Source organism: Callionymus lyra, chromosome 13, assembly GCF_982586985.1.
Source record: "Callionymus lyra chromosome 13, fCalLyr1.hap1.1, whole genome shotgun sequence".
NCBI classification, from domain to species: domain Eukaryota; kingdom Metazoa; phylum Chordata; class Actinopteri; order Syngnathiformes; family Callionymidae; genus Callionymus; species Callionymus lyra.
Window position 1 is genome coordinate 3759845 of NC_141830.1, and position 12178 is coordinate 3772022.

The 12178-nt window shown below is 36.3% G+C and overlaps 1 protein-coding gene across 1 annotated transcript in view; it reads right to left on the reverse strand.

Annotated features, from left to right (window-relative positions):
* Positions 1–12176, reverse strand: part of zhx1 (zinc fingers and homeoboxes 1) — a 28144-nt gene extending 15968 nt beyond the window's left edge. Inside the window, exon 1 of the mRNA XM_087806439.1 lies at positions 11910–12176. The gene's annotated coding sequence lies outside the window, so the exon portion shown is untranslated. The remainder of the gene's footprint in view (positions 1–11909) is intronic.
* Between the last annotated feature and the right edge of the window lie 2 nt (positions 12177–12178).

Consider the following 12178-nt stretch of genomic DNA (forward strand, 5'->3'; position numbering starts at 1 on the left):
CTATGAACGACATCACGTCTACGAACGACATCACGTCTACGAACGACATCTCGTCTACGAACGACATCACGTCTATGAACGACATCACGTCTATGAACGACATCACGTCTACGAACGACATCACGTCTACGAACGACATCACGTCTACGAACGACATCATGTCTATGAACGACATCACGTCTACGAACGACATCACGTCTACGAACGACATCTCGTCTACGAACGACATCACGTCTATGAACGACATCACGTCTATGAACGACATCTCGTCTACGAACGACATCACGTCTATGAACGACATCACGTCTATGAACGACATCACGTCTACGAACGACATCACGTCTACGAACGACATCACGTCTACGAACGACATCACGTCTACGAACGACATCACGTCTACGAACGACATCACGTCTACGAACGACATCTCGTCTACGAACGACATCACGTCTATGAACGACATCACGTCTATGAACGACATCTCGTCTACGAACGACATCACGTCTATGAACGACATCACGTCTATGAACGACATCACGTCTACGAACGACATCACGTCTACGAACGACATCACGTCTACGAACGACATCATGTCTACGAACGACATCACGTCTACGAACGACATCTCGTCTACGAACGACATCACGTCTATGAACGACATCACGTCTACGAACGACATCTCGTCTACGAACGACATCACGTCTATGAACGACATCACGTCTATGAACGACATCACGTCTATGAACGACATCACGTCTATGAACGACATCACGTCTATGAACGACATCACGTCTATGAACGACATCACGTCTACGAACGACATCACGTCTACGAACGACATCACGTCTATGAACGACATCACGTCTATGAACGACATCACGTCTACGAACGACATCACGTCTACGAACGACATCACGTCTACGAACGACATCACGTCTACGAACGACATCACGTCTATGAACGACATCACGTCTACGAACGACATCACGTCTACGAACGACATCACGTCTACGAACGACATCACGTCTACGAACGACATCACGTCTACGAACGACATCACGTCTACGAACGACATCACGTCTACGAACGACATCACGTATATGAACGACATCTCGTCTACGAACGACATCACGTCTACGAACGACATCACGTCTACGAACGACATCACGTCTACGAACGACATCACGTCTACGAACGACATCACGTCTACGAACGACATCACGTCTACGAACGACATCACGTCTACGAACGACATCACGTCTACGAACGACATCACGTCTACGAACGACATCACGTCTATGAACGACATCACGTCTACGAACGACATCACGTCTATGAACGACATCACGTCTATGAACGACATCACGTCTATGAACGACATCACGTCCATGAACGACATCACGTCCATGAACGACATCACGTCCAAGAACGACATCACGTCTACGAACGACATCACGTCTATGAACGACATCACGTCTATGAACGACATCACGTCTACGAACGACATCACGTCTACGAACGACATCTCGTCTACGAACGACATCACGTCTATGAACGACATCACGTCTATGAACGACATCACGTCTATGAACGACATCACGTCTACGAACGACATCACGTCTACGAACGACATCACGTCTACGAACGACATCATGTCTATGAACGACATCACGTCTACGAACGACATCTCGTCTACGAACGACATCACGTCTATGAACGACATCACGTCTATGAACGACATCTCGTCTACGAACGACATCACGTCTATGAACGACATCACGTCTATGAACGACATCTCGTCTACGAACGACATCACGTCTATGAACGACATCACGTCTATGAACGACATCACGTCTATGAACGACATCACGTCTACGAACGACATCACGTCTACGAACGACATCTCGTCTACGAACGACATCACGTCTATGAACGACATCACGTCTATGAACGACATCACGTCTATGAACGACATCACGTCTACGAACGACATCACGTCTACGAACGACATCACGTCTACGAACGACATCACGTCTATGAACGACATCACGTCTACGAACGACATCACGTCTACGAACGACATCACGTATATGAACGACATCTCGTCTACGAACGACATCACGTCTACGAACGACATCACGTCTACGAACGACATCACGTCTACGAACGACATCACGTCTACGAACGACATCACGTCTACGAACGACATCACGTCTACGAACGACATCACGTCTACGAACGACATCACGTCTACGAACGACATCACGTCTACGAACGACATCACGTCTATGAACGACATCACGTCTATGAACGGCATCACGTCTATGAACGACATCACGTCTACGAATGACATCACGTCCATGAACGACATCACGTCTATGAACGACATCACGTCTACGAACGACATCACGTCTACGAACGACATCACGTCTACGAACGACATCACGTCTATGAACGACATCACGTCTATGAACGACATCACGTCTATGAACGACATCTCGTCTACGAACGACATCACGTCTACGAACGACATCACGTCTACGAACGACATCACGTCTACGAACGACATCACGTCTACGAACGACATCACGTATATGAACGACATCTCGTCTACGAACGACATCACGTCTACGAACGACATCACGTCTACGAACGACATCACGTCTACGAACGACATCACGTCTACGAACGACATCACGTCTACGAACGACATCACGTCTACGAACGACATCACGTCTACGAACGACATCACGTCTACGAACGACATCACGTCTACGAACGACATCACGTCTATGAACGACATCACGTCTACGAACGACATCACGTCTATGAACGACATCACGTCTATGAACGACATCACGTCTATGAACGACATCACGTCCATGAACGACATCACGTCCATGAACGACATCACGTCCAAGAACGACATCACGTCTACGAACGACATCACGTCTATGAACGACATCACGTCTATGAACGACATCACGTCTACGAACGACATCACGTCTACGAACGACATCTCGTCTACGAACGACATCACGTCTACGAACGACATCACGTCTATGAACGACATCACGTCTATGAACGACATCACGTCTATGAACGACATCACGTCTACGAACGACATCACGTCTACGAACGACATCACGTCTACGAACGACATCATGTCTATGAACGACATCACGTCTACGAACGACATCTCGTCTACGAACGACATCACGTCTATGAACGACATCACGTCTATGAACGACATCTCGTCTACGAACGACATCACGTCTATGAACGACATCACGTCTATGAACGACATCTCGTCTACGAACGACATCACGTCTATGAACGACATCACGTCTATGAACGACATCACGTCTACGAACGACATCACGTCTACGAACGACATCTCGTCTACGAACGACATCACGTCTACGAACGACATCACGTCTATGAACGACATCACGTCTATGAACGACATCACGTCTACGAACGACATCACGTCTACGAACGACATCACGTCTACGAACGACATCACGTCTATGAACGACATCACGTCTACGAACGACATCACGTCTACGAACGACATCACGTCTACGAACGACATCACGTCTACGAACGACATCACGTCTACGAACGACATCACGTCTACGAACGACATCACGTCTACGAACGACATCACGTCTACGAACGACATCACGTATATGAACGACATCACGTCTACGAACGACATCACGTCTACGAACGACATCACGTCTACGAACGACATCACGTCTACGAACGACATCACGTCTACGAACGACATCACGTCTACGAACGACATCACGTCTACGAACGACATCACGTCTACGAACGACATCACGTCTATGAACGACATCACGTCTATGAACGACATCACGTCTATGAACGACATCACGTCTACGAATGACATCACGTCCATGAACGACATCACGTCTATGAACGACATCACGTCTACGAACGACATCACGTCTACGAACGACATCACGTCTACGAACGACATCACGTCTACGAACGACATCACGTCTATGAACGACATCACGTCTATGAACGACATCACGTCTATGAACGACATCTCGTCTACGAACGACATCACGTCTACGAACGACATCACGTCTACGAATGACATCACGTCTACGAACGACATCACGTCTATGAACGACATCACGTCTATGAACGACATAACGTCTACGAACGACATCTCGTCTACGAACGACATCACGTCTACGAACGACATCACGTCTACGAACGACATCACGTCTACGAACGACATCACGTCTACGAACGACATCACGTCTACGAACGACATCACGTCTACGAACGACATCACGTCTACGAACGACATCACGTCTACGAACGACATCACGTCTACGAACGACATCACGTCTATGAACGACATCACGTCTACGAACGACATCACGTCTATGAACGACATCACGTCTATGAACGACATCACGTCTATGAACGACATCACGTCCATGAACGACATCACGTCCATGAACGACATCACGTCTACGAACGACATCACGTCTACGAACGACATCACGTCTACGAACGACATCACGTCTACGAACGACATCACGTCTACGAACGACATCACGTCTATGAACGACATCACGTCTATGAACGACATCACGTCTATGAACGACATCACGTCTACGAATGACATCACGTCCATGAACGACATCACGTCTACGAACGACATCACGTCTACGAACGACATCACGTCTACGAACGACATCACGTCTACGAACGACATCACGTCTACGAACGACATCACGTCTATGAACGACATCACGTCTATGAACGACATCACGTCTATGAACGACATCTCGTCTACGAACGACATCACGTCTACGAACGACATCACGTCTACGAATGACATCACGTCTACGAACGACATCACGTCTATGAACGACATCACGTCTATGAACGACATAACGTCTACGAACGACATCACGTCTACGAACGACATCACGTCCATGAACGACATCACGTCTACGAACGACATCACGTCCATGAACGACATCACGTCTACGAACGACATCACGTCTACGAACGACATCACGTCTACGAACGACATCACGTCTACGAACGACATCACGTCTACGAACGACATCACGTCTACGAACGACATCACGTCTACGAACGACATCACGTCTACGAACGACATCACGTCTACGAACGACATCACGTCTACGAACGACATCACGTCTATGAACGACATCACGTCTACGAACGACATCACGTCTACGAACGACATCATGTCTACGAACGACATCACGTCTACAAATGACATCACGTCCATGAACGACATCACGTCTACGAACGACATCACGTCCATGAACGACATCACGTCCATGAACGACATCACGTCTACGAACGACATCACATCGTGGTGAGAAAAGAGTAACGAGAAGATTTAATCTCCAGAAAAACAAAATGTTTTCAGTGGGCGGAGCTTAAGATCATTTTCTAATGTCAATATTTCAATGAAAAGAGAGTTTTTTATTACATTGATGATACCAACATCACTTTAATACACACACACACACACACACACACACACACACACACACTCACACACACACACTCATACACACATGAGAACTTTAAATAATAACATCACACAGTTCTCTTTGTAAGTGTTGGACAGAACAGGAATGATTCTAAAGCCAAGAGTTTATATAATGGCAGTGATTAACAAGATAGCGCTGTTGTATAATATATAAATAATAAATAATGAGCAACAATAACACAATTGTATATTATATAAATAATAAATAATGAGCAACGATAACACAATTGTATATTATATAAATAATAAATAATGAGCAACAATAACACAGTTGTATTTTATATTAATAGTAATTAATGTACAACAATAACACAGTTGTATTTTATATAAATATGAATTAATGTGCAACAATAACACAGTTGTATTTAATATAAATCTAAATTAATGTGCAACAATAACACAATTGTATATTATATAAATATGAATTAATGTGCAACAATAACACAGTTGTATTTTATATAAATCTAAATTAATGTGCAACAATAACACAATTGTATATTATATAAATATGAATTAATGTGCAACAATAACACAGTTGTATTTTATATAAATCTAAATTAATGTGCAACAATAACACAATTGTATATTATATAAATATGAAGTCATGTGCAACAATAACACAATTGTATATTATATAAATCTAAATTAATGTGCAACAATAACACAATTGTATATTATATAAATATGAATTAATGTGCAACAATAACACAATTGTATTTTATATAAATCTAAATTAATGTGCAACAATAACACAGTTGTATTTTATATAAATCTAAATTAATGTGCAACAATAACACAATTGTATATTATATAAATATGAATTAATGTGCAACAATAACAAAGTTGTATATTATATTAATAATAAATAATGTGCAACAATTACACAGTTGTATTTTATATAAATCTAAATTAATGTGCAACAATTACACAGTTGTATTTTATATAAATATGAATTCATGTGCAACAATAACACAATTGTATATTATATAAATCTAAATTAATGTGCAACAATAACACAATTGTATTTTATATAAATCTAAATTAATGAGCAACAATAACACAGTTGTATTTTATATAAATCTAAATTAATGTGCAACAATAACACAGTTGTATTTTATATTAATAATAAATAATGAGCAACAATAACACAGTTGTATATTATATAAATATGAATTACTGTGCAACAATAACACAGTTGTATATTATATTAATAATAAATAATGAGCAACAATTACACAGTTGTATTTTATATAAATATGAATTAATGTGCAACAATTACACTGTTGTATTTATATAAATAGTAATTAATGTGCAGTAAACAATAACAGTTGTATATTATATTAATGTGCAGTGAACAATAAGAGTTGTATTTATACAAATAGTAATTAATGTGCAACAAAAACACAGTTGTATGTTATATTAATGTGCAACAATAACACAGTTGTATGTTATATTAATGTGCAACAATAACACAGTTGTATGTTATATTAATGTGCAACAATAACACAGTTGTATGTTATATTAATGTGCAACAATAACACAGTTGTATATTATATTAATGTGCAACAATAACAGTTGTATGTTATATTAATGTGCAACAATAACAGTTGTATATTATATTAATGTGCAACAATAACACAGTTGTATATTATATTAATGTGCAACAATAACACAGTTGTATGTTATATTAATGTGCAACAATAACAGTTGTATATTATATTAATGTGCAACAATAACACAGTTGTATATTATATTAATGTGCAACAATAACAGTTGTATGTTATATTAATGTGCAACAATAACACAGTTGTATGTTATATTAATGTGCAACAATAACAGTTGTATGTTATATTAATGTGCAACAATAACACAGTTGTATGTTATATTAATGTGCAACAATAACACAGTTGTATATTATATTAATGTGCAACAATAACAGTTGTATGTTATATAGAACGACATCACGTCTACGAACGACATCACGTCTACGAACGACATCATGTCTACGAACGACATCACGTCTACAAATGACATCACGTCCATGAACGACATCACGTCTACGAACGACATCACGTCCATGAACGACATCACGTCTATGAACGACATCACGTCCATGAACGACATCACGTCTACGAACGACATCACGTCCATGAACGACATCACGTCTACGAACGACATCACGTCCATGAACGACATCACGTCTACGAACGACATCACGTCTACGAACGACATCACATCGTGGTGAGAAAAGAGTAACGAGAAGATTTAATCTCCAGAAAAACAAAATGTTTTCAGTGGGCGGAGCTTAAGATCATTTTCTAATGTCAATATTTCAATGAAAAGAGAGTTTTTTATTACATTGATGATACCAACATCACTTTAATACACACACACACACACGCACACACACGCACACTCACACACACACACACTCACACACACATGAGAACTTTAAATAATAACATCACACAGTTCTCTTTGTAAGTGTTGGACAGAACAGGAATGATTCTAAAGCCAAGAGTTTATATAATGGCAGTGATTAACAAGATAGCGCTGTTGTATAATATATAAATAATAAATAATGAGCAACAATAACACAATTGTATATTATATAAATAATAAATAATGAGCAACGATAACACAATTGTATATTATATAAATATGAATTAATGTGCAACAATAACACAGTTGTATTTTATATAAATCTAAATTAATGTGCAACAATAACACAATTGTATATTATATAAATATGAATTAATGTGCAACAATAACACAGTTGTATTTTATATAAATCTAAATTAATGTGCAACAATAACACAATTGTATATTATATAAATATGAAGTCATGTGCAACAATAACACAATTGTATATTATATAAATCTAAATTAATGTGCAACAATAACACAATTGTATATTATATAAATATGAATTAATGTGCAACAATAACACAATTGTATTTTATATAAATCTAAATTAATGTGCAACAATAACACAGTTGTATTTTATATAAATCTAAATTAATGTGCAACAATAACACAATTGTATATTATATAAATATGAATTAATGTGCAACAATAACAAAGTTGTATATTATATTAATAATAAATAATGTGCAACAATTACACAGTTGTATTTTATATAAATCTAAATTAATGTGCAACAATTACACAGTTGTATTTTATATAAATATGAATTCATGTGCAACAATAACACAATTGTATATTATATAAATCTAAATTAATGTGCAACAATAACACAATTGTATTTTATATAAATCTAAATTAATGAGCAACAATAACACAGTTGTATTTTATATAAATCTAAATTAATGTGCAACAATAACACAGTTGTATTTTATATTAATAATAAATAATGAGCAACAATAACACAGTTGTATATTATATAAATATGAATTACTGTGCAACAATAACACAGTTGTATATTATATTAATAATAAATAATGAGCAACAATTACACAGTTGTATTTTATATAAATATGAATTAATGTGCAACAATTACACTGTTGTATTTATATAAATAGTAATTAATGTGCAGTAAACAATAACAGTTGTATATTATATTAATGTGCAGTGAACAATAAGAGTTGTATTTATACAAATAGTAATTAATGTGCAACAAAAACACAGTTGTATGTTATATTAATGTGCAACAATAACACAGTTGTATGTTATATTAATGTGCAACAATAACACAGTTGTATGTTATATTAATGTGCAACAATAACACAGTTGTATATTATATTAATGTGCAACAATAACACAGTTGTATGTTATATTAATGTGCAACAATAACACAGTTGTATATTATATTAATGTGCAACAATAACACAGTTGTATATTATATTAATGTGCAACAATAACACAGTTGTATGTTATATTAATGTGCAACAATAACACAGTTGTATGTTATATTAATGTGCAACAATAACACAGTTGTATATTATATTAATGTGCAACAATAACACAGTTGTATGTTATATTAATGTGCAACAATAACAGTTGTATATTATATTAATGTGCAACAATAACACAGTTGTATATTATATTAATGTGCAACAATAACACAGTTGTATGTTATATTAATGTGCAACAATAACAGTTGTATATTATATTAATGTGCAACAATAACACAGTTGTATATTATATTAATGTGCAACAATAACAGTTGTATGTTATATTAATGTGCAACAATAACACAGTTGTATGTTATATTAATGTGCAACAATAACAGTTGTATGTTATATTAATGTGCAACAATAACACAGTTGTATGTTATATTAATGTGCAACAATAACACAGTTGTATATTATATTAATGTGCAACAATAACAGTTGTATGTTATATTAATGTGCAACAATAACACAGTTGTATATTATATTAATGTGCAACAATAACAGTTGTATGTTATATTAATGTGCAACAATAACACAGTTGTATGTTATATTAATGTGCAACAATAACACAGTTGTATATTATATTAATGTGCAACAATAACACAGTTGTATATTATATTAATTTGCAACAATAACACAGTTGTATATTATATTAATGTGCAACAATAACACAGTTGTATATTATATTAATGTGCAACAATAACACAGTTGTATGTTATATTAATGTGCAACAATAACACAGTTGTATATTATATTAATGTGCAACAATAACAGTTGAATGTTATATTAATGTGCAACAATAACACAGTTATATATTATATTAATGTGCAACAATAACACAGTTGTATATTATATTAATTTGCAACAATAACACAGTTGTATATTATATTAATTTGCAACAATAACACAGTTGTATATTATATTAATGTGCAACAATAACACAGTTGTATATTATATTAATGTGCAACAATAACACAGTTGTATGTTATATTAATGTGCAACAATAACACAGTTGTATATTATATTAATGTGCAACAATAACACAGTTGTATATTATATTAATTTGCAACAATAACACAGTTGTATGTTATATTAATGTGCAACAATAACACAGTTGTATATTATATTAATTTGCAACAATAACACAGTTGTATATTATATTAATGTGCAACAATAACACAGTTGTATGTTATATTAATGTGCAACAATAACACAGTTGTATGTTATATTAATGTGCAACAATAACACAGTTGTATATTATATTAATGTGCAACAATAACACAGTTGTATATTATATTAATGTGCAACAATAACACAGTTGTATATTATATTAATGTGCAACAATAACACAGTTGTATGTTATATTAATGTGCAACAATAACACAGTTGTATATTATATTAATGTGCAACAATAACACAGTTGTATATTATATTAATTTGCAACAATAACACAGTTGTATGTTATATTAATGTGCAACAATAACACAGTTGTATGTTATATTAATGTGCAACAATAACACAGTTGTATATTATATTAATGTGCAACAATAACACAGTTGTATGTTATATTAATGTGCAACAATAACACAGTTGTATGTTATATTAATGTGCAACAATAACAGTTGTATATTATATTAATGTGCAACAATAACACAGTTGTATATTATATTAATGTGCAACAATAACACAGTTGTATGTTATATTAATGTGCAACAATAACACAGTTGTATATTATATTAATTTGCAACAATAACACAGTTGTATATTATATTAATTTGCAACAATAACACAGTTGTATGTTATATTAATGTGCAACAATAACACAGTTGTATGTTATATTAATGTGCAACAATAACACAGTTGTATGTTATATTAATGTGCAACAATAACACAGTTGTATGTTATATTAATGTGCAACAATAACACAGTTGTATGTTATATTAATGTGCAACAATAACACAGTTGTATATTATATTAATGTGCAACAATAACACAGTTGTATATTATATTAATGTGCAACAATAACACAGTTGTATGTTATATTAATGTGCAACAATAACACAGTTGTATGTTATATTAATGTGCAACAATAACACAGTTGTATGTTATATTAATGTGCAACAATAACACAGTTGTATATTATATTAATGTGCAGTAAACAATAACAGTTGTATTCATATAAATAGTAATTAATGTGCAGTAAACAATAACAATACCAGGAGATGACTACAGTTGCACAAACAACAACAACAACACAATAACAACACAATAACAACACTGGCCTGTGAAGTGAACAAGACACAATGGCGAGGCGTGAGAGCTTAAGAACGAGCACAAAGGTTTGTGTAGCACGAGTGTCGATGCTAAGTGTGTGTTAGCAGCAACACAATCGATCATATCGATCCACTCACAGGCACCGACGCTGCGAACTCTCCGCCCGCCTGTCATGGAAGCTCGGAGCCCGGCGCGGCTTCTCTCGGCGGGACCGGGCGGCTCGAGGCTCGGCGTGAGGACGCGACGAAGCACCGGGACCCGCTGGCTGCTCTCGCCCCGGCAGGTTCCTCCTCACCCGGGCCTGGTCCGTCTCAAAGTGGCGCCACTTCCAGCCCCGTCGTGACGTCCCTTCACTTCCTGACCTTCCGTGTTTCTCTGCTTTTATGGAGGATTCTTTTCCGCGCGA